Here is a 26,132-nt window from a genome sequence, read left to right on the forward strand (position 1 = left end):
CGTTCTTTTTTCTATGAGGAAAATTGGGACGGAGAGGGGGGGGGGGGCACCTTGAGGTAGATTAAAAATAATTTAATATGACATCATCAAACATAAAGATCTTTTAAGTATTTACTACATAAATAAGGCTATTGTGAACTCCTCTCCTGGTGGCAATGCTTTATGATGAAATATAGTCATTGCCACAATCTGCGTAGAAGATGTGTAATTTTATTTTAAAATTGGGCCTGCTACAGTTTCTGAAAAGAATATTTTTACAGTTTTCAATATATACAATGCCATAAAAGGAAAATTTGGCCACACCCACTGGACGCCATATTTTTGAGGAAACAAAATAATTTGAACAATTTTGGTAGAGGGTCACACAAGGGCGATATGTGTTAAATTATTTCAAAATCGGGCCAGCGGTTTCATACAAAAATATTTATTAAGTTTTCACTACAGGGAAAGTGACCAGGTTAATCATACGTTAATCATTTAAACAATCTTGGTAGACGGTCAGACAAGAACCATTTGTGTGTAAGATTTTTCCAATATTATACATACAGGGAAAAGAGACCACGTCCCCTGGCGGCCACATTTTTTGGCGAATCGTATTTAATTTGAACAATCTTGGTAGAGGGTTACAATAGGCCCATTTGTGTGAAATCATGTTGAAATCGGACCACTGGTTTAAAAATTGTTGTCAGAAGATTGTGCGTTTTCTAGCTCTGGCGGTCCCTCTGTGCAACCAAACAACTTTGAAAGAGGACCTCCCAAGAAACATCCAGGTCAAGTTTCATCTATTCCCCCCCCCCCCCCCCCACCCACACACACACACTTATGATTTCAAAAGAGCTATGGTTTAAGGAAAGTGTAAACGAACGGACGCTGGACGATGAGCGATCACAAAAGCTCACCCTGAGCTCTTATAAGGTTGAACTAAAATGAAATGTAAAATGACACCCACCATAACTTCAATTTTTATTTTCAGTGAGGAACAATAACAAAAATAAATGCAACTCCGATATAAACATGATAAAAGCATTGAATATTTTGCGTATTTACATTCTTGTTCGGCTATTTGTGTAAGTTTGACAAGAATTTACGACAAAGTGAAGAAGATATTGAGCGTGAAACGATACCTAAACGAATACTGTTTGTTATAAGAAATAAGCAGGACAGAATTTACTTTTTACTTGCATCTTTACATTAAGGTAAGCTCAAAAAAGTTTATTGTTAAAATAAAATGTATCAACATTACTTTCTGCGCTATTTACAAAATATACAGTTATTATAATATTGTAACTTTACAATTCGTAATGTGCTCCACTTCCGCAATCTTTGTAATTAGCTAACTGGAGTCAGACTGTTAGACTTAGATGTGTATCGGTGTTATATCAATCACACATAGTCAGAATCGAAATAAATTAGACAAATGTGCCGATATCTAAATATTATATGGCAGGTGTTTGAGAGGACAGATGTAATTGTGATGATTCTTGAGACAAAGTTTGATACAATTCCATTTAAATGCTTACGTGAAAAGTTCACTAATCACTATTTTTGTCTTTTTTTTAGTTATGATTTCCCTGTAGACAGAGAGAATAAACACTTAAAATAAGTCAATGTATTAATACCACTAACATAGTTTGATGAAGACCAAACGGTTCGCGGAAAGAAGTCGTTTAAAGGCTTTTTTTTTCTATTTTCATTTCTTGTGGAGGAAACAATTGGTATAATTATGCAAGAAAATTGCAGACTAAGTTTTGAGAAAGAAACTTGTTTAAGAGAAGAAAAGAATCGTTTATATACAATGTGCACTGTATACAAAAAAAACATCAAAACAATAAACTCAGATATGTCGACAGGAAGCGTTTCTAGCATATATACGATTCAACCTTCAAAGTTAATCATATTTATGGTCCGATCCTCAGAACCAATCAGATAGAACATACACATTTACAGCAAGTTATCTGCAGTCAACATGTATCAAACGCTGCCGCATCTTTTAACAATAGCTAATATATTTCCTTTATTCTGTAAGATATTATAATGTTTAATTTTATATCTACCAGAGTTTTTGACAATCCTGTAGCTGCTTCGGCAAAAGTAATTTTAGAATGACCTTTCGTTAGTATACCGTGTAATTTTGTTAACTCCATAATTGTCCTTGCTACTGGAATACGCGGTGGACTATAACAATGTTTCGACCCTTCAGTTGGAGAATGACCTCGGCCACAAGTAGATTTTGAAAAAAGAAAATCACATTCTTTATTTTGAAAATTTCCTTAGCGCTGTAGCTTCTCTATTATTTATTTTGCCATCAGTGACTGTCAATGTACATTTTGCAATTACAGTTTGAAATGACAGCTTTTGTCATTCTATCAACTGATAACAACTGATCGCTAGGATAGTCCTCAATTTAAATGTTGCATTTTCAATGTCTTTCACAAATTCCATTTAAACAGCAGGCATTTCTGAAGTACTTTTTCTACATCGTCACGGAGAAAAAAGCTACTGCGGCTGAATATTTCCGTCAGTTTCTGTATCTGTTTTACAGGTTTTACAATTGCATGTATTTACTATTGTGCCAAACGTTCTGACTTCATCAAATGTTGATGGTTTTACGCAGCGGAATATCTCTGGTTTGTCTAAAGCGTCGCTGTCTATCCACACATTGGTACCTGCACCAACTGTTAAAATTGAGTAAGGCTCTTCGGCTTCGTCTGTATCACAAACACACACTGAAACATATCCTTTATCTGACTTGATAGTCTTACTGCAATTCTTATCCAGGTAAAACTGACTGCTTCTTTTGCAAGGGTGAACAAAAACGATTTTTATCGGTTCGTTATAACGATTTTCTATTTTTGTGTAGCCGCTGCCCATTTTCTTGACAAATCTCTTTTCTTATCGTTATACTATCTAGTATCTACACCTGAAAATTAAACTTTACCGTTTAATTATGACAAGAATGAGAAGGCGTTATTTGTTTTCCCTCAATAATTATTCATACGCACTCGTTGTAGTATAAGTGGTATTGGGGTTGGTTTGGCCCCACGACAGCGCATACGTGAGAATGACGTCATGCACAGCGGCCATTTTGAATCTATGTTTAGAGTGACATCATCTTTCTATTTTAAGAATGACACAATATTATAAATATAAATCTATTTTAAGACTGTCATACTGAAAATGACTTTATGTTCCTTTAATAGAAATGTCTCTCGGAAGTATACAGAGCTGACTTGTGTACACAATTTAGGGCGTATTCGCGCACATTGAGGGTCAGGTGCTCAGCCCTAGACGGGGAGAAAACGTGAAGTGAAAGATTTTTAGATTTTTCAATTAAGGGTATAAAACACTTTGGCAATAACAAAATTTATGCAGGATATCTTATTTTGGATACAATATGAAATAAGCAATAAATACCAGTTTGCTCCATGGCGTCCAGTGAAAAAAATGACTCCAGTGAAAGTATACTACTTCTAAATGCGAATGCGTCAATCTAATTTAGAATGAGATCATTGTCTATTTTAGTTACAATAAAATGCGCACGCGTCAATATTTTTTTTTAAAATACCACTCATCTCTGTTTGTAGTTACGACGATAATTTGTCTAGTTATTCTACTACTTTATATTAATACATCTAAATGGAAAGAGTTATATACTTACACAATATTGATTAATGAAAAAGGGTCTTCTTAAAATAAAATGCGTGAATAAAATTAACTAGGAACTTGCTTTTCATATATGTTCACTCCTCGATATACCATAAATGACTCTAGTGGCAAATATATTAGTTTTAAATACGCATACTCAGCTCTATTTTTAGTAAACATCACGCGTGCGTCACTCATGATCATCTATTCTTTAATTCCACTATTCACCTGCACCATTAATATCAAAAAGTCTTTGTCCCATTCAAACTAAAAAAATCACTTAACCCTAGATGAAAAGATTCTTTGTCTATTCAAAACCATTGAACATAAAGTACAAGCGCCGCTCTGTCTAGGAAAACAATACCTAGCGAAACTTTTTTCAGCAAAAGTCCTTTGTCCTCGTTACTAAATATAGCTTTAATTATTGATGCTCATTACTCAAAATCACGCACAGCTGTGATTTACAAAAGACGAAAAGAATTATTTTTCCCATTGAAATTTAATGACCCTTTTGTGCCGTGAACTAGAGATTAACTTTCTCCGATAGAAGATGAAAAAGATACCTTTGTCCCATTGAAATTTAATGGTCCTTTTATATAATTACCTAGCGCTGAACTTTTGCGGACAGAAGATGAAAAGAAGTTTGTGTCCCCATTGAAAGTCAATGGTCCTTTCTTTAATGCGTTATAAAGATATTTGTGAACCAAGTTACTATTTCTGTATATTTTTGTCATTGCTTTTTACTGTTGCGTTTAATGCTTGAAATCTGGCTTATTTTGGTCTTTTATACATAAAATGAGAAGATAAATAAGTCACTTTATAAATATAAAACTTTTAACAGCTTATGACATATGTAATTAACATTTCATTAAATAAAATAAGGCATTTTATGGTCAATATTTACATTTTGGGTATCTGACATTTTTGAAAAGCCTATTGGGTACACTTTATCACCTAGGTGCCAAACGGAAATGAAGTCATTAAATTTCAAAGTCATCGTACAGGCTCGGGACCAGTACCTTTAGAAAGATCTTTTCAGGTAGGTTCGGAAAATATGTACTATTATGAGTCTATCTCTATTCGTTTTCCAGATATTGTGGTTAAAACCGGAATCATTCATCCAGAAACACCCGGCTTCACGCCTTTATTATTAAAGATAACCTAGTCATGTTGGGCATCTAACCGAAGGTCTCGACGAGTACTATAAGTTGGTACACTCAAACCGGAAGTGAATCAATCACGCGTAAAATTCACATTTTCTGCGCTTTCCTAGACTCGAACCTGGTCAAGTGTGGTATCGTAGGAAAAGTCTCGTCAAGAAAATTAGGAAAATGTACAGTTTGATAATCGTATTTCCAAAAGGGACCGAATAATGAACCAAAATCACTCAAGCGTTAAAACCCGGCTAACTCCTTCATAATTGAATTAAAGCTAGTCGTGTAGGGTATCTAACGAAAGGTCTCGATAATCACTATAAGGCAATAATCTTAAACCGGAAGTCAAATCACTCATGCGAGAAATACGCCAAAGTAAGCTTACCTGATCCTTACACTTTGATATCCAAAATGGCAGTGAATAAATTTACATGGAGAAATATAATAAATTGAGCCAAAGCAACGTTCTGATTAGTCAGTATAGCTTATACCAATGCTCAGATTGGCTTGTGATATGACGCATTCTGATTGGTTCAAAAGATTTAATTCTCAAGGAAAGGCTAGCTTACTTGTAAAATCTTGTCAGTCATTTGTTTGGTTCAAAGGTGTTCCAAACTGGAACGGTATTTTTAACCGGCCAGTCAGAATTTATAGGAAATACCACAAATGAAAAGTAAATAACAGCGCTTTCATCAGACAAAATCATTCTGATCTCAGAACTCAAATCATGGAAAATAGCTCGGGAGTATTCGAGAATATGGTAAATTCTTGCTCTGCTGACCTAAAGGCAGTGTGTCCAGTACATCACAAAGTATGGATTTATGAAGCGCATTTCAGTAAAGTGCATTTTGGAATTTCCACAGACACTTTTGTAGAATTATTTACAGCCTATATAAGAAACAGGACAAATTTAAATGTAGACTTCTCCATCATCCACACTGATAATCCATATAGGGACATGTGGGACAGTCTGCCTGACTGTCATATTTTGGTGGATATAGAGTGCGCATTACACGACTTTCTGGAAGCGAAGGGTTGTCTCTATGTTAAGAACAAGGACAACAAAAACAAGAATTGAGTTCGATATGAATTACTCTACATGGGTATATATGCTCCGACAATATATGAGTAAATATCATCCGAAAATAGAACTCAAGTAGTGCGAACATAGTTTGCAACCAAATTCCTATTGCCCCTGTAACATCAGTACGGAACCTGAAGGACCCGGAAATATCTACATAAATGTATAAATAATGTTGTGTGATCATCATGCAAACCAAAATTGGTAGATAAGAGCATTTTAAAGCGTGTCTGACTTCAATGCTGAATTGTGTTGATCAATTACACAAAATTTGTATGAAAGACAGGCTAGAGAGGCAGTTTAAATAGTATACATGATGGATGTGTTACCATTGGATCTCTGTGAAAAAAATATTTTTTGACTGTGTAGAAAGACCGTACATGGACTATGAGCCATATAAAATGGCTCTTGGCAAAATAACAGCACAAAATTTTTCCAACGGATGCATAAAACAGTGGTTAAAGCAAAGGAGTACTTTCATATCTTTTAATGACACTTTGATCGACATGATTCGTTTTTATAAGATGAATTTGAATATTGAGGCGATCAGTGAAAGTAACTGGATGACTTATATTCCTGAGAACGAGGAAACAGCGCTTTACGTCAATGATGTGATACGAGGTGATGGCCAAGAATTTCAATACGATTGGTTTCCAGTCCAAGAGAAGAATAATAAACATTTTATTTTACTTACGAAATCTGTAGATATCATTGATGCAATTCATTATTTAGAACTGCTAGAGACGCTTATTGAAAAGCATGATATCAATTTGTGAAACGATGTTGAAGAAATAAAATACAATAAACGAATATGTTGTGTTTTTTGTGTACTCCAACACACCTACCAACGCTTCATCTTTTCTGTCAATCAAATTCAAATGCATTGGTTATAAATAACAAAGACATATTGTTCTTTCAATCTTTTATTGCCAAAGCTTGTATCACTAATACAGACTACATGTATCAACTAAAATAAGACAAAATAAAGTCATCATTCAACTTCTTGCAATGCACATCAAACGGTTTTAAAATGCCCTTCATTTTTCGTCCAGAACATCGGTTCAAAATGTAATATACGCAATATAGCCCGCATATGTTTGAATCTGTATCCTGTATTTGACTGAAGTTCATCCAATAACGCTTCTTTAACACTTGCTCAAAATGAGCTTTGTAGTGCTCTGGTCTATTAATTAGTGAATCGAAGAATTCGTCAGGTCCTCTCTTAGGAAAATAAAAGGCCACCCAATGTTTTCCTGATCCCTGGCTCGTTTCTGTATTTGAAATGACGTATTGTCCCCTACGGATTTGAAGTTGGTCCGCAGCACATATTGTCACAGGGTACTCTTTTAACATCTCCTCGAGTTCATAGTTATTCATTTTAAAATCTATAGGTGTTCCAATCCATAGTATCTTGGGTCATGCTTTCGCGATATTTCTTACGTCGTGGGCTGTCTAAATCATGACCCACAGTTGTGTCCATTTTACCCCTATGTCGCTTCAGATCTCCGCTTGGGCTACGGGTGTCACAAGTTTAACTACTGGTAGATCTTCCCCTTTTTGTTCTTGTTTCATTGCTTCCCTTTCTTGTTCCTCTTTTAATTCGACCCTTTTCTAAGATGAGCACCGCTACCTACTATGTAACGACCTTTATGATCTGGTCTTACGTATCCATCACTCAAGTCTTTGAAGTGTTGATACCATTTTTCAGGGTTCGTTACATACGGTACCAATTTTTCTTGTTTATAATCGTATACTTCAATGGAACCGATTTTGGCGTGGTGAAAGTTAAAGCACGCCAATCCTTCTTACAACATTCATTCACCATCATCCGATTCTTGATCGTCATCAGCTTCTTTATTATCATATTTTCCTTTGCTTTCATGATCGGGCCACAACTCAACAAAAAGGTCTTTTCTAAGTGCAATGGCTTGTCGAATAGATTCTTTGACAGTCATGTCGTGCTGACGTCTTAGTTTCTTAGCCGAGTGTAGAATCTGCTGCTGATTAGGATCGTTTTGTAGCTCATAAAAGTCAATTATATATCGGGCATAATTTTGTCTCAGTCTCTTTTTTAATTGAGATAATTCGTCATTAGAAGTGCGACGGAAAGCTTCTTCAAAAGTGAGCCCTTGCTATTTATAGTTGTTAACTTAAGCTCTAAATTGTTCTTTAATAGATTGTCTGAGAGGACCCTGAAAACGCTTATCCCAAATCTCACGACGTGATCGCTCTTCTATAATCTCAACTTTTCTACGTTTACCGGGAGGTCCCTTGATCAAAGATCCTTTCTGTGCAAAGCTAGTAGCATTATTCCGATTTTCTATTTCATCATCACTATCATCATCATCATGGTCATCATAATCCTCCTCCTCATCTTCATCCTTTTCATCATTTTTGTCAGATAAGTATCCTTCTCCATTGAAATAGTCTTCTGGTTTATATTCATCATCTGTTAGTATTCTCTTTTATGGATTGTTGGCCTCGAAAATGGTGTCGCGTAAACGGTGTTATTCTGGTGTGCTTGATTTAAGGTCTATTACCAAATAACCATACAGTCTTGATGTTGCTCGTTCAAACCGTCTCATAAAGATGTTACTGGACGAAGGGTAAATTCTTTTAAGGAGTGGAGGGGGAGGAGGAGTGGACGAGGAGGAGGAGGAGGAGTAGAGAAGGTGGACGAGGAGATGGAGGAGGAGGAGGTAGTAGAGGGCGAGGTAGTGGAGGAGGAGGAGGTGAAGGAGGAGGAGAAGGTGGAGGTGGGAGCGGAGGAGGAAAAGAGGGGAGTAGAAGGTGGAGGTGTTGTTGGTATATACAGTAGCTCGTAATACCTTCAGTCATAGTTAAATTGACTTTTGACTTATACGACTTATATATGACTTGTGCGTGTGATCCCTGAGCGACCAATGAGAATGCGTCTTCTCACTCACCAGTCAGTGCATTGCTATAAGCTATACTGACTAATCAGAACGTTGCTTTGGTTCTATTTATTATATTTCTCTCTGTAAATTCACTCACTGCCATTTTGGATATCAAATGTAAGGATCAGGTAAGCTTACTTTGGCGTATTTCTCGCATGAGTGATTTGACTTCCGGATTAAGTTCATTGCCTTATAGTGATTATCGAGACCTTTCGTTAGATACACTACACGCCTAGCTTTAGTTCAATTATGAAGGAGTTACCCGGGTTTTAACGCTTGAGTGCTTTTGACTCATTATTCGGTCCCTTTTGGAAATACGATTATCAAAGTGTACATCTTTCGATTCTTCTTGACGAGACTTTTCCTACGATACCACACTTGACCAGGTTCGAGACTATGAACGTGCAGAAAATGTGAATTGTACGCATGATTGATTCACTTCCGGTTTGAGTGTACCAACTTATAGTACTCGTCGAGACCTTCGGTTAGATACCCAACATGACTAGGTTAATTTTAATAATAAAGGCGTGAAGCCGGGTGTTTCCGGATGAATGATTCCGGTTTTAACCACAATATCTGGATAACAAATAGAGATAGACTCATTATAGTACATATTTTCTGAACCTACTCGAAAAGATCTTTCTAAAGGTACCGATCCCGAGCCTGTACGATGATTTTGAAATTTAATGACTTCATTTCCGTTTGGCACCTAGGTTATGGTAAAGTGTACCCAATAGGCTTTTCAAAAATGTCAGATACCCAAAATGTAAAAATGGACCCTAAAATGCTTATTTTATTTAATGAAATGCTAATTACATATATCATAAGCTGTTAAAATCTGTATATTTAAAAAGTGACTTATTTATCTTCTCATTTTATGTATAAAAGACCAAAATAAGCCAGATTTCAAGCATTAAACGCAACAGCAAAAAGCAATGACAAAAATATATAGAAATAGTAACTTGGTTCACAAATATCTTTATAACGCGTTAAAAACGGACCATTGACTTTCAATTGGGACAAAAACTTATTTTCATCTTTTGTCCGCAAAAGTTCAGCGCTAGGTCATGATATAAAAGGACCACTAAATTTCAATGGGACAAAGTTATCTTTTCATTTTTTATCGGAAAAAGTTAATCACTAGTTCACGGCACAAAAGGGTCATTAAATTTCAATGGGAAAAAGAATTCTTTTCATCTTTTGTAAACCACAGCTGTGCGTGCTTTTGAGTAATGAGCATCAATAATTAAAACTATATTTAGTAACGAGGACAAAGGACTTTTGTTTAAAATAGTTCCGCTAGGTATTGCCTGGACAGACCGGCGCTCTTACTTTATGTTCAATGGTTTTGAATAGACAAAGAATCTTTTCATCTAGGATTAAGTGAATATTTAGTTTGAATGGGACAAAGACTTTTTGATGGATATTAATGGTGCAGGTGAATAGTGGAATTAAAGACTAGATGATCATGAGTGACGCACGCGTGATGTTTACTGAAATAGAGCTGCATGAGCATGCGTATTTAGAACTAATATATTTGCCATTAAAGTCATTTAGTTACGGTAGATCGAGGAGTGAACATATATTAAAAGCAAGTTCCTAGTTAATTTTATTCACGCATTTTATTTAAAGAAGACTCTTTCATTAATCAATATTGTGTAAGTATATAGTGAGTAGGTTAATGGAAAAAGATGTTTCCTTTTGTGAAGAAAGCACCAAACTTTGTATGTAACTATTAGTATGCTGAATCCAAAAACAAGGAGACACGCAGTTTGCTAACCTCAATTAGCTTAAAATGAGGCCCCAAAAAGGGACCTATATTTTATATATTTTAATCATATATTTTTGAAAACAATGTCCAAAAGGTTAATGTAACTCTTTCCATTTAAATGTATTAATATAAAGTAGTAGAATAACTAGATAAATTATCGTTGTAACTAAAAACAGAGATGATTGTTTTGTTTGTGTTTTTTTAAATATTGACGCGTGCGCATTTTATTGTAACTAAAATAGACAATGATCTCATTCTAAATTAGATTGACGCATGCGCATCTAGAACTAGTATACTTTCACTGGAGTCATTTTTTTCACTGGACGCCATGGAGCAAACTGGTATTTATCGCTTATTTCATATTGTATCCAAAATAAGATATCCTGCATAAATTTTGTTATTGCCAAATATTTATATCCTTAATGGAAAAAACTATATAATTGATTATTAATAATATAGCATTTAATCAGATTTTTTTGTATATTTTTCTTTCACTTCACGTTTTCTCCCCGTCTAGGGCTGAGCACCTGACCCTCAATGTGCGCGAATACGCCCTAAATTGTGTATACAAGACAGCTCTGTATACTTCCGAGAGACATTTCTATTAAAAGAACATAACGTCATTTTCAGTATGACAGTCTTAAAATAGATTTATATTTATAACATTGTGAAATAATTCTTAAAATAGAAAGATGATGTCACTCTTAACATAGATTCAAAATGGCCTCTGCGCATGACGTCATTCTCACGCATGCGCAGTCGTAAACCGACCCCAATATTACTAGTATACTTAACAATTGCTTATATGTCTTTGTGAAGATAAAATAGTATTATCTAGTATATGGTTCTTAATTACATCGGCCTATGGCTAAATTTTGTAGGTGCCTCCAGTATATTTTGTTTAAATACTTCATAATATTGGCAATTCAGAACTTTGCTAATTTTTAAAGATAACCAATATTTATTTTATGCTAACTGGTGAAATATTGAAAAATATCAATGAGATATTTCTCTATATCACTCGCAGTGCCGAACTTCTTTTTTCAAATGAAATTATCTGCCTTGAAATATATTCTTATATTAACTCTTTGTTGCCTTTAGAATTTCTGTTATCCTATGATTATCTTAATATTCAAGCCATACAAGAGTCATGTATGTACAGCTTGACAATCCTATAAAGGACAAGCTAGCTATAATAAAGTTTACAAAAGAAATAATAGCAATGCTCAAGAAATGTTACATTGGTTGCTTGGCCTTGCCATTCATGTAGCTATAGATAAGTGCTTCCTCCACTTTTCATCGGTTCATCTCTATCGCGTGGTATATTTTATGGCGACAGCACATACAGTTGGTTGTTGTCTTGTTCTATTATTACAAGACATCAACTCAACCTTACGTCATATGCCAGCGTTTTCGTCGAAATTCTTTTCCACCCAGCCAGTTTTTCATGTTCCAGCTTCTATCATTATTCGTTATGCTAGACCATGCTAGCTCCTAGACCAATTTTTCCATTGAATCCATGATGCTATTTAATTCTGAAGCTTGATTTTCCAAGGACTTTCGGATATTCCCCACTTGTTAACGTGTTTCGTGTTGTTGTTTTTTAATCTGACGTTCAGCGTGTTGTAAACAAAGTAATCTTCTGGTTATTTAACGAAGTGACCTGAAAATTTTTAAATATGCTTACTTAACTACTGTTTGTTGGCCGCGTATTATGCATTTTTTAAACAAAATATTTCAAATGCAGTTTTTGTTTTAAAAAACAAAATGGCGCCATGTTGATTTCACGGACCTAATCACAAATGTTCGATATCAATATGCCTGAGTGTCCATGACCTAATCACCAATATTCGATATCAATATACCTGAGTGGCCATGTTATATTTAGCGGATGTAACATACGTAACACGGCAGCCTAAATAAATCCGAGTTTCATCATGACGTATTGGTCTTTTTGAACATTTAAGCGTGTAAAAAAACAGAAAATCAGTTGATCTTCACCAATTAGCATAAAATAAAAAGGAAAGTTTTGGTTTTCAGTGAGATATCGAAATAAATCTTCACCAAAAAAAAAAAAGAGACAATATCACAATGCAAACAAACAAATATTCTCTATAAGACATTTGCATAGTTTAATAGAATTATGTGTTTATTTTAAATTACAGAATATCTAAATTGTTTGGATAAACCTTGATATTTCGCTAGCTCATCCAAGCTATAAAGCAACAATTGCCACTGTGGAAGAAGGCACACGAGTACTATTAATCTAGTAATATGTTGCGTAACGTTTTGTCTTTGCAAAGATGTTTCATAGTATAATTTCATTATGGTTATGAATACACCACAAACATTGAAATGATACAAATTAAAATGTATCAGAATCTTTCATCCATAGTTTAGGTATTTTGATCACATAATATCATCTTACATTGGAACTAACGCAGAATTTGTGAAATTATAAAACAAAAAAGTAAGGTAGATTTCATAGAAGTACATGCACCCCAAATATAGCCAGGCATCGAAAATTAAGCCTGCAACAAAAAAGAAACGGTTGTGGGAAGATATTGCAGACGGATTGCTCCAAAAGTCTATCAACAACTTTTTTTTTAATCAAATGCAAAATAAAAATATGGGTAAGCGGTAGATAAAGGGTTGGGTGATGAAGGAAATGGGAAAAAGAAGGACGAATATTCAACAGGGAATACACGCTCAATATACGCAGTGTCCATACACTTCAAACCATAGCAGCCCAAACACAAACGTGCACAAGACACACACACCCAAACACGCCAACGCGCGCGCACACACACACACACATACACACAAATAAACGCACACACACACACACATGCGCGCGTGCGCGCGCGCGCTCACACATAACTAACTTACACAGATAAACAGACAAGTAAGATATAAGATCGAGCTGAAATAACAAAATCATTCAAAAGATTATTAAGATATCGTGTATTTTTTAGTTTCGTTTATTTAAAATATATCGTTCTAAACACTAAAACATGTCATAAATCCAAGCGGTATCGCACAGTATAATTCAACGACAATTAGTGACGCGTGACTTATCCGCTATCTTTAGCGTTTACCGCAGTGTTGTTATGAGCTAAAAGTGCAGACACGTCTCGATGCATAAAGTTCCTCTATGAAAAGTATAGCGTTTTGAAATGTTCCTTAACGATGCAGTCAATGATTCATAGTTGGCCAAGTAGTAACGGTATTCGAGTTCTACTATTGCGTCGAGTGTTCGATTCTCAGAACCGTAAAAGTTTAAATCTAGAACTGTATTTTTCCCCAAATTGATTCAACGGAGGCAACACGAGGTAGTTAATCAAGTTCTAACTTCTTCGCTTTTTATATATGACACTATTAACACGTAGAAACACACTAAGTCTTTAATATGAGCTAATGTTTTTAAGCTTTCCTGCGATACTACAACGGTTAGTTTTATAATTGTGATAACAATCTTACACGTCACTTTAAAGAGCATTGTCCGACAGAACTATCACTATAAAATGATTACATTTCCACATGTTCAACCTAATGTGCCATCAAGCCAACTATAATTTATTTCTTACATTTTTTGTTTATTACTAACTGTGTGATTGATTGTTTATTTACATATTGCTAAAACATATTACTGTTCAGTACTTAGGGCTTACAAACCTAAAACAAGAAATATTATTATTGAGTGGAAAAGGGGCCATCAGTCTGACGCTTAGAGATATGCTTTACATACTTGTTGTAATATGACTTTGAATATAATGTTATCAATAACAATTGTATCAATTTTCAAAGCAACAGATTTATCAGCCTTTGATTAAGAATATACGCTGTTCATTTTTATCTCCCCTGGGTAGATCATGGATTTTTTGTGTATATATTAGCTTTGCATAGTATGAGAAGACATTCGGAGTCCAACATGATCTGATTTGTTGTTTAGTTTCAAAGAGGAAACGACGGTATTAGATTTTGCGATAAACAACGGTTGACGGACGTACCGGTGAGAGAACATTATGACATTAAATTGCAGTCTTATTCATTACTACTCGAGTAAATGAATTCTAGTGTAATTTTCATAATAATATTTAAATGGTCATGTTAAAATGAAAATATACAAGAATTTTTTTATGGTTTATTGTCCGATTTGCAACAGATCATCATTTACATACTTGATGTATACACTCCCGTAGTTCAATTCCTACGAATCTGAACTCTGAACGGTGGTAAATCAGACGACAAACTACGCGAAAGCCTTTGTTATTTGATAAGTAGACGGACTCTAACAATTTTATATGTAATGTAAATGAATGTATATCTCAATTTCTCGGTTCGGATAGATTTGAAATTTAGAAATAAAAAAATATACTGGTTGTGAAACAGTAGCTGGACACATTTTCATATTTCCGCTCCTAAGAAATTATTTGAGGTAAATAAAGCCTAATACACCTAATTATGTGATTTTTGGAGAATTGGGTAGATTTTCATTGTCCGTTTTATGTCAAGAAAGAGCCTTGATATTTTGGATTAAGATTAAGAAACAACCCACATCACAATTATTCAACATTTATATTGATCAGCTGAATAATGCACGAGGTAATTGCTGGGCTACTAATATTCATAACCTTATCAATAACTTAGGATATGCAGATGGAACATTTCGGCAATAATATTAACTACACAGCTCTATTTAAGCAACGTTTGCGTGACCAGTTCGTACAGAAATGGCACGACTCTATTGAAAATATGTCAAAACTTGATTTATACAGAAAATAGAAAGATGTTTTTTGTTTTGAGAAATATTTAGATAATGTAGGAAACAATAAGTTACGTAAAGAGTTGTCTCGTTTTAGATTGTGTTCGCATTCTTTAGAAATTGAAGTTGGTAGATACAGTGGTTTGGATAGACATGATAGACTTTGTAAATTATGTTCACAGAATTTTGTTGAAAATGAATTTCATTTCTTGTTATGTTGTCCAGTATATAGAGATTTAAGAATTCTTTATAAGATACCATCAGCGTTTCCAACTGTTGACAAATTTGTTCGAGATATGTCAAACTCTAAGAAAAAGCAAGTATATAATCTATGTAAATTCTTGAAATTTGCTTTTAGCCGTAGAGCAGAGTTGTTACAAAACACTTGATATGTTAACTACATGATGTAACGTATGAAATTTCTTTGTTTACGCTTTAAAACTATTTTATATTGTACGAATTGTATGTTTGCCATATTCATAATTGTATATTGCCAAAGGCAGATAACTGCCGATTTGCAAATAAACTTGACTTTGACTTTGACTGTAAAATCTTCATCTCCTGCTGCATCCGATGTTGTTATCAACATCGCATTGTGACGTAAAATATGGATTCCACGGGGATTCAAATTTGGGCACAAAAAGAAATTATTTTCCCCATGAGGTAAACCATTAGCCGGACAAATATTTTGACGATGTTTTGCTGTTATTGTTATATTGAAATTAGTAATTAAACTATTTTACACATTTTTTATCATTAATCTCTCCAAAAATGCACATGAAAGATAACCCAACTTTCTATAGCAGGTACGAAAGCAAAGATTGACTAACTATAAAAAAAACTCGAATTTCGTCTTACATGAATTTTTGGTAATTCCAATAGCTAAAGAATAAAACCAGTGCACAAATCGACAGCCCTGAATTTTATGTAACTATTACCGTAAAATTAAAACTAGCATATGTTATCAACAGACAATTAATATTTAGTTTAATTATTTCTTCCCCACTTGATACCTCGACAAGTGTAAACTACTGCGCATGCGCAAAGCTATCATCATGCCCTTTGAAGACAGAAAGCTGTAAACATAGGTGAGGTATCATCATAAAATCCAGCGTTACACAGTCTTGTAATATAGTGGTTTGTTGTAGACATGACGAACAAACATCTTTATGATCTAGATGAAATAATTACGAGAAGAACGCCGAAATAAAGCGGTTATTACATGTGTCTGCAAATTGGTCCTGTCAGGATATCTGTTTCCAACCAGTAGAGTATTTCAAGAAATATGCAAAAATATTCCACTTACACATAAAATGTAAAATAATATATGTATGATAAAACAATGATGTGTCATTTTAAAGACAAGAATTTTTAACACCAAGTAATTTTAATGCTTGTGCGGTAATGACTTATTTGGACAGAAAGGCAATTTCATTCTTTTGATTTTGAAGACTGCTTAGGAAAGTACCGTCTTAAGTTGGCGTGTTCATCGACATTCATGTTAATAGGATTTATGATGAAATCACACTCCACAGACAGAATGTTGTACATACATTAAGAGAAGAGAATATCGTTATATAAACGTTTTTGACTGTTTCACACGCACCTTCATTTTGATTCATATTTAAAAGAATTTATTAAAATTTCAATTAACTAACGTTACAGCATGATATAATTATGTAGCACCTTTTGGCTATCAAAAGACGAAATGTACCCCCGTAATATTTTGTAATAAATCAATAAGAAGACCACAACGACCAAAAGTAAATGTTTGAAACTGATAAAATATATTCCTACAATTGCTATACAATACAAAGCTATTTAAAGACGTAATATAGACAAAGAAGGAAACTCTTAACTAGCGGAGAAAATTTTCTTAAACTTTGCATGATCATAGAACATCATATTAGAAACAAAATGATGAAAGAAATAGGGATTCCCCATGCTACTTTCTGAGTTATCTGCCCCTAAATGCGAGTTATTTTGCTCCAGGACCTTTAGGTCTTTTTCATTTTTTTTCTCTTTTTTTGGATTTAACGTCGCACCGACACATGATAGGTCATATGGCGACTTTCCAGCTTTAATGGTGGAGGAAGACCCCAGGTGCCCCTCCGTGCATTATTTCATCACGAGCGGGCACCTGGGTAGAACCACCGACCTTCCGTAAGCCAGGTCATTTTCAAGCACAGATGACACTTTATTTGATTTTCACTTAGTGTTTGTTACTTTATTTCCCTCAACTAAACAAAATTTGCAAAATTTCTCTTAGTAGAATTTTATTCTATAGTCGTTTTCACAAACAAATATAAAATTTCTCCAAATTATGCCCCTTTTTTCAAGAAAAATGCAGTATGTTTACTCATTGAAATACAGCAAAAATTCTGTTTGACAGAATGGTTAAAAACTTTGCATAATGACTGGAAATGTAATAACAAAAAAATAATGTAAATGAAATAAGCTAACCGTATACTAGATTTTTAGTTATCTGTCCTTGAAAATGACCTAAAAGAGCAAAACTCTCGCATTCAGGGGCAGATAACTCAAAGAGTAGCATGGGGACCCCTATTTGTTTTCATAAATTTGTTTCTAATATAATGCTCTATGATCATGCAAAGTTTAAGAAAATTCTCTCCGCTAGTTGAGGTCAACATTTATACTGAGGTCAACATTTACAGTCATTACGGAAGAAGAAGAAAATTTTACTTTTTTGTTACATAAAAGTAAATGCGCCAAACGATGCGCATTGACAACTCCCGGATACGTCTTTAACATCTTTTTAGAAATATTTGTCACCTACTTGACGGCGTTGGAATGAAATAAAGCCAATATATAAATTTGATAATACACTAATGTAATATAGATGATATTTGTTCGTTTGCAGTGTGATATCGAAATATATCTTCACCGATAAGGGAGACAACTGAATATTTTCACGAAGGCGGAGCACTGCACACTGCAAACAAACAGATTTTCTTTTTATTTCATGCTAATTGGTGAAGATCAACGAATTTTCAGTTTATTACATGCTTACATGTTCAAATAAGACCAATATTTCATGATGATACTAGGATTAATTTAGGCTACCGTGTTACATATGCATCCGCTAAATTAGCTTTACTGCATATGATACATAGTCGTCGTATAAAAATCAGAAGCAGTAAAGCTAAGACCATGCCTGAGCTTAATATTGACTATCATCTCTGGTGATGTTGCATTAAACCCAGGACCAGTCCGTTTGCCGTGTGGATTATGCCGGCATGCTGTTGCAATAAACCACAGAGCAGTTTACTGCGAAGTGTGCCAACTTTGGTGGCATATCCGATGTGCTAAAATATTACCAAAAATGTACTCTGAACTTTCATAGTCCGGCGAACCATGGATTTGTGCAGATTGTGACCTTTTCTATTTTTCAGATTCCTTTTTTTGAAGAAAGTATCCTTACGGAGCAAACAAATGATAGCTTTTCAAGGGATAGTGATATAGATATATTTGAATCACTTATATATGCTAGAAATAAGAACCTAAACAAATTTATATGCGGCTATTTAAACATAAATAGTTACAGATACCAATTTCCGCATGTAAAAGAGTTACTACAGAAAAATGTTATAGACATCTTATTCATAGCAGAAACAAACATAGTCTTATAGATGTTATTTTAACAAATAGACCTGATAAATGTATAGAAGTGCTTAATGTTAACTGTGGTCTTAGTGACTTCCACAACATGTTATGTTTTCAACTGAACTCTGATGTTCCACGTAGTCAATCTAGATGGATTACATATAGGTCTTTTAAAAAACTTTGATGCAGAAGTTTTTCATAATGATTTAAATAATGTTGATTTTAATAAAGTCATACACAATCAGTGCATTGACCAAGCCGCGAAAGATTTTGGCTCTGAAATTATTAAGTGTTTTGATAAACATGCACCAGTGAAAACCAGGAAACAACCCATTTATGAATTCTGAATTAAGGAAACTTGTCTATAAAAAACGAATACTCTTTAATAAATTCCAGAAAGTAAGTATTCTTTAAATAAAATGGGTTTTTACTTTCTTTTCCTTGAAAGGGAGTTACAATGGATACAAAAGCAGCCTTCAGCTTCACATATTAAGCCAAAATGATGTCCCCTATGCACCCTTTCTGAACATCCATCAATTATAATAGCATTACTGTTATATGTTGTGGCAGTTCTATATTCTTAGCAGTGTGTAAGCTAAATGCAGGCATTACTTGATAATTCAGCATTATATAAGAATCCCAGGACAATTTAAATTTCATTGTTTGCATTTTCCCAAGTTGCCAATTTTCAGGTTTAAAAGGGGAAACATCAATTTTATTGCTTCTTAAGCTCTTAGGTATACCTACATATGTAAATGTACACTAGTGAGTATTGTGTAGTTGAAAGAATTTTACTTACTATGAACATATTCCATGAATATATATTTTGTTGCAATTTGTCCCCTGTGCACCTTCTTAAAATTAGTAGCATAATAAAGTATATATGAATTTTACCATTCCATTTTATCATGCATGGCATTTTGTCATTTTTAGCTCGACTATTCGAACAATAAGGGAACCATCCTACTCGCCCCGGCGTCGGCGTTAGCGTTAGCGTGAGCGTGGGCGTCACACAAATGTTAAAGTTTGCGTACCACCCCAAATATTTTCGAAGTCCATTGAGATATTGCTTTGATATTTTGCATACTTGTTAACATTCATGACCCCAGTCTGTTAAAAGGATGAAGCTACTCTATTAAGCATTTTGAATGAATTATGGCCCCTTTTGACTTAGAATAAATGTTAAAGCTTGCGTACCACTCTTTTCTAGGTAAATTCTTTATGTCAGATTTGTGCAGAAAGGGTGATTTTAAAAACCAATGTCCACAAACATTTAATAAATTAGTTTCAAACTATACACAAACACCTATTCATACATGTTGAAAAAAATACTGTTATACATATTTCCTTGTCATAAAACACTGCAACATTTTTCACCTATCTTACTAGAAATTCTCTGAACTTATGAATTGAAGGCTGAAATATCATCTGATTGGTATTTCGCAACACTTTCCCAAAGTTATTATATTTCCTTGAAATTTGAATTATTTGTTATCATAAAAATAGGTGACCACCAAAAGAAATAGGTTTGAATTTTCAACCACTACGTCACACTTTTGCTTCATTATTTTAAAAACCACCAATATGTTTCCTCATACTTTTTATACTATACCTATTTCAGTTGAAGATATGAATTTATCCAAAGAAATAATGGGACAATGAATGCAACAACAAAAGAAGAAGACTGCTATAATTATACACCATTTTATACAAAATAGATGTGGCATTCAGCACTTATTTTATAAACTATAATAATTGATTTTAGAATTATGTACATTGTACTTCTAAATTGTTTTTAATATGAAGTGTCAGCAAAGGAATTTATAGAGAAATCACAGTTAATTATGAAAGAAACATTTATTTATATATAAATGTGCATGCTGGTCTTTCATTTTAGTAACAGTTTGATATGGTGAACAAAAGGCCCTAAATGCAGCCTTCTGGAGCTTTTGCTAGCCTATGAACAGTTGACATAAAAAAGGTACAGGTTAGTTTAGAGCTGCATTTATTAAATTCTTTCATGTAATTACTATTTATCAGTTCAAATGAAACTTGGTACATCAGCATGAAGTGGGCATGCACATATTGTCAAGCCTATCAAATTTGATTATTTGTTTCTTCAGTGTTTATGTCATTTTTTTCAAATTATCATATCATATTAATTCAAATGTTATTTCATTAATTTTACATCTGATGACACTTTTCTAATGTTATGGCCCTTTCATAATTTTGAATTAAATATTACAGTTTCTTTTGTTCTTCATGTACTCAACTCCCCCCCCCCCCCCCCCCCCCCCCCCCCCCCACACACACACACACTTTCTATCCAATACATTTGAAACTTGTATTAGTATCACTTTTACCTTAAATGTAAAGGCCCCTTTATCTATTTTAGCCTAAAATCTAAATTTGGAGTGTTAAGCCCCTTTATAAACTATAAGAATTATATCTCATCTCCTCCTACAGATTCCATACTGTGTCGCTCTGCAAAAGTAAGTTGATATGAAATTATCAACAGAAAATAGTCATGCACATATTGCGAGACTTCCATTTCAGGTTACTTTTTCTTGAGTTATGTCCTTTAAAATATCATAGACATTTAGTATACATTCCGGACATGAAGTGATCATGTGCATAGTGTTGGTTGAAAATGAAGATGAAGACATGCAGATAAATATATATCATCTGTTAGAATACATAGCTATTTCTTAGTCTTTACGGTACTGTTTTTCCACTTCTTAATGACATTGTCTTGATAATATGTCTGTCAGACTGATAATGTTATAATTCTAAGACTTTACGTTCTAAACTTTTGTGTTTTATATAAAACATGTAAAAATTATACTAGTGTGAAAATGATCTTCTGAAGGGCCACAATTGTTTGAAGAGTTAGTCAACAAAAACTTAACTATTTGAGGGATCATACATGTACAGAATGTACTACCATATATCGCAAGAATCAGAGAAATAGAAATATCAAGTATTAGGGAGAAAGAAAAGTATGCATCATGTATGAAGAACTGCCTAAGAATAATTTGCAAAATACATTGAAATCTCACAATTGCGAATTGCATAATGCGTATGGAAGTTAAGAAAGGTGTACCCTTCGGGAAAATATGTGTACAGTACAACATTTTTTTCTAAATTTTGTGAGCATAATTCTACATAATTCTACATAAAAATTGTAACATGGCTGCAGGGATAATACAAAAGGTCTAATCTTATTTCCAAACACTTTGGGGGAATCAGAGAAGAAATATCAAGTATTAGGAAATAAGATATAATTGTCAAGTATGAAGAACTTGTTTTTTATTAATTTACTTCGAAGCCTCACAACTGTTAATGACATTATGAATATGGAAGTTTAGATGTGTGCATTTTGATTAATCATCAACTTGCACAATATTCCTTTTTCTATTCTCTGAGCATAGTTCTACATAAAAATTGTAACTTTATAATATAGTCTTGTAGAAAAAGTGTATGTCTTTCATACTTGTTTTATAGAAAATCTTTCATAATGTTTTAATGTTAATTTGCTAGACCCTGACCCCTAGCTCCAAGGTCAAGGTTACACTTAGATGTCAAAGGTTAAAAGGGTCTGTTTCTGTCTGGTCCATAACTCTGCCATAAATAAAGGGATGATAACTTAGATTTTTTCAGATTAACTTCTCTTTGTTGTCACTATATATATATACTTTTCTGTGTTACTTTCAAATTTTAGGTGCATTTTAAGGTACCTCTTCCTGGTATGGAGTTTTTTGTGGACTTAAAAAAAAACTTACTTCCCTTTGTTGCTACTATAAAACGATTATTCTTGAAACTTTTTATCCTGGTTGTTAAAATTGGATATGTCATTGTTTTGGCTTACTCTCTACCAAACTTATAGTTTTGTACAGAAAATGTTTTATTATAATATTTCCTGACGAGCATATATTTAACATCCTAGCACTCTTGTTTTAATTTGTTCATGCCAAGATGCTGTATTGGCATACTGTATGTATGATGAAAATGTCCTTAGGCGGAGTAGTTGCTAACTCTGTTTTAAATGCTTGTTGTGTTTTTTCTGGATTTGTTGCCCTATTTGATCTTGAACTAATTCATGACGTCGCAAACTCGTGAAATTAAGTCTCACAGATGCATCCAACGGAATTGAAACTAAGTATACATCAACAGCATGAAGTGAATATGTACATGTTGCCTTGACTTTTATGATCGATTATTTTGTCTGGAGTTATGGCCCTTCTTTAACAACGAATGACAGCTACACTGTAGTTTCCTTCTCTTCATTTCAAATAAAACTTGCTAAGATTATGTAGACATGCGCATTTGTTTTGTGTTCAGTTGTTTAAGTTATATATGTTTTTTTTACTTACTAGCATTATTGACCCGTCGTTATTATAAATTACTCTACCTCACATAAATGTCCAATGCAAATTTTCCATTAGTTTAATTTGAATAATATATCATATTCCCCAGTGATTTTATATCACATGCGCAAAATCGTTATTTTTAATTTCTGCGCAGGTAATATTATCCAAAATTTCACATCACATGCGCAAGAGCGTTATTTTGTTTTTTTCTGCGCATGTGATATTATTTTTTCACATCACCCGTTGAGAGATTGATACTTTCGCATTGATTTAAAGACTGAGTCGATAAATTTTCAGGCGAGGCGCTTTTATAATTATACGTTATGATCAAAGTACCCATTTCTGGTGCCCTTGCATGTGCGAACTAGGCCAAATTTTCTTTTTATGCTACGTGCAATATATTTCGAAAACAATTTTTCATCAAATATTGAATCGAAACTACCACTGTGACAGTAAGTTTGGAAATGATCTAACTACGAAAATGAGTGCTCACACTTACATGTTTCGTTTGGAAAACTGAAAGTTATCGCCGTTTCTCGAATGCTGCTGATTGACGCAATGTTGAAATATTAGAATAAATATAGGGGTCAGCGATATGTAAACGTCTCGACTAAATCTATCTTATTACACAGCAAAGTCGCCAAAAATTATGAGTGCTAACAAGTAAAGACTCTTTAATTCTGTCTTTGTTATTTGTTTAGTAATTACTTTTTAGTGTTAAATAAATTATTATGTTGATTTTCCAGTAAATGCATTGACCCTTATAAGCTTTCGGTATAATAAAATAAATATTGCATTCCTACGAGAGTGATATGAAAAATGTTCACCCCTCGAAATATGAATATATCTCGTGGTGAACATTTTTCATATCACACTCTCAGGAATGCAATATTTATATATTATTCAATAAAACATTTTTGTCGACACCATTCTAGTTAGCTTTGCAACCTCCGTGAAGGAATATTGTCAAACTCTACCGATAAGGGGAAGAGTTTGCTTTCTTTTGTAGCACGACTTTCTATGCATTATTGTGTCTTGCTCATATATATATAACACTTTTATTTGTGTGAACATGCATGAATTGTTATACTGCAAAATGAAATAGTCATCATTAATTACTTTACTTGTCGTCACTTTTTACCGTTAATAGCACAGTCATTCGCAGAAGATGCTGTATACTTAACATATTTTCTCAAATTTCAGACCAAAACAATCTATCAGATGCCACCATTACATACCTATATTTCAAACTTTTGCAGGGGAGAACACCCTGACTCCTACTCACGCTGGGAGCTATGCGTCTTGCCGGTGACACGTTCTTTCTAAACTGTTGCCTCGCTGCATCAAATAAAGTATTTCTGGATCCGGACTAGCCTGGGAAGCCGTTGATAATAAGTGTGCTTTGTCAGAAGAAATCCTACCTATATTAAAGATCCCACCTAATTTGCGCTAATTAATTTTAATTGGTATTCATCGAGTTTCTGATATTGTCAATTTGCAGGTAGAAAACAGGTTAGAAATTGTCAGACTGGATTCCCAGGCTAGATCCGGACCTGCCCTTAAGTATGATAAAGGCTTTTAATGTCGATGTCGGACGAGGGATCTAGCAAAGTTTTACAACATTTAAGCTTATCAACGTCGTCGGCAGAGATTATGAAGTTGTTCTGTTGTCAGGTTTAAGATGCAGGCATACTTTAACTCCAGAACGACGGTAGTTTTTATACATGCATGAGCTCCTAAAAACTCTGTACAATTTTTGTTTTAGTCCTAGGTAAAGCCTCCCCATAAAAATTCTCAGGAAACGGGCTAAGAAGTTCCGAGATACTCGCGCAAGAATAAGTCAGACAATTCATAAGACGTGACTATAATTAGCATGTTATTTGCGTTGATTTTGTCACAAAATCTGTCCTTTGCCAATAACAAATCAAGTACGCCAGAACGCCCAAAATGCACCAGATGGGTCCATTATTTTCATAGTTTACCGGGGAATCATGCCGCCGGACCCCCCTATTTGCTCTACTCTTCAAATATTTTACCCCCCCCCCCCCCCCTTACACCAAATACTGGAGCCGCCCGTGATGTAGTCAAATTATTTAAAAGGCGTCTCTGAACTTACATGTATTAAATTTCTACAAAAGACCTATTTTGCAATATTTCTAAATATTCCGAAATTGAAATATTCTCTCTTTATTCCCCAAGAAGACGCACAACTTGTTCTCATTGTTTGACAAGATGGAGATATCGAACGTAAACCTCTCAAAATAATAACTGTCGCTGATTGCAATATGATACTAAAATATTCTCTGGTAGACATGCTATGTTAACATATTTACCCTCTTTACCTATTTCTTTTGAGGCGAATTAATCAAGAAGCTGATGAAGTTTTCTACTTGCTCATCCATTTAACGAAGCTGCGACTCTGTTCAAAGTTATACGCAACATTGCAAAATTGTCTCGCAGATTGCTTAGTCGCCCTTAAAATATTACGCTCTTGGTGCTCTGACTACAAACAAGTTGTCGGGTACGTTGGTGTAATAATACCTTATAGCGAGTAAGATATTGAACAAAAATGTAAAGATGTTCCCGTTTGTGAAGAAAGCACCAATGTTTGCAAGAAATTACTTTAAGGTATTTTAAATCCTAAAAGAAAAGGAAACACGCTCAATCTGCCCTGTAACCTCCTTTTAAATCGATTTAAAGAGAGAGATACAAAAGTCTTAAATTATCTTTCCTTTGAATTGAAATTTATCTATAAAGCATTGTTTTATATGATCTAAACATGGGTAGCATATCACTAACATGGA

At 34.1% G+C, this 26,132-nt stretch overlaps 1 long non-coding RNA gene across 1 annotated transcript in view; it reads right to left on the bottom strand.

The window, feature by feature from the left end:
* Positions 1-950: 950 nt before the first annotated feature.
* LOC128555054 (uncharacterized) overlaps positions 951-26,132 on the bottom strand; it is a 36,601-nt gene continuing 11,419 nt past the window's right edge. Inside the window, exon 2 of the long non-coding RNA XR_008369773.1 lies at positions 951-2,920. This is a non-coding gene — a long non-coding RNA (uncharacterized LOC128555054). The remainder of the gene's footprint in view (positions 2,921-26,132) is intronic.

This window comes from Mercenaria mercenaria, unplaced genomic scaffold, assembly GCF_021730395.1.
Source record: "Mercenaria mercenaria strain notata unplaced genomic scaffold, MADL_Memer_1 contig_988, whole genome shotgun sequence".
In the NCBI taxonomy this organism is placed as follows: Eukaryota; Metazoa; Mollusca; class Bivalvia; order Venerida; family Veneridae; genus Mercenaria; species Mercenaria mercenaria.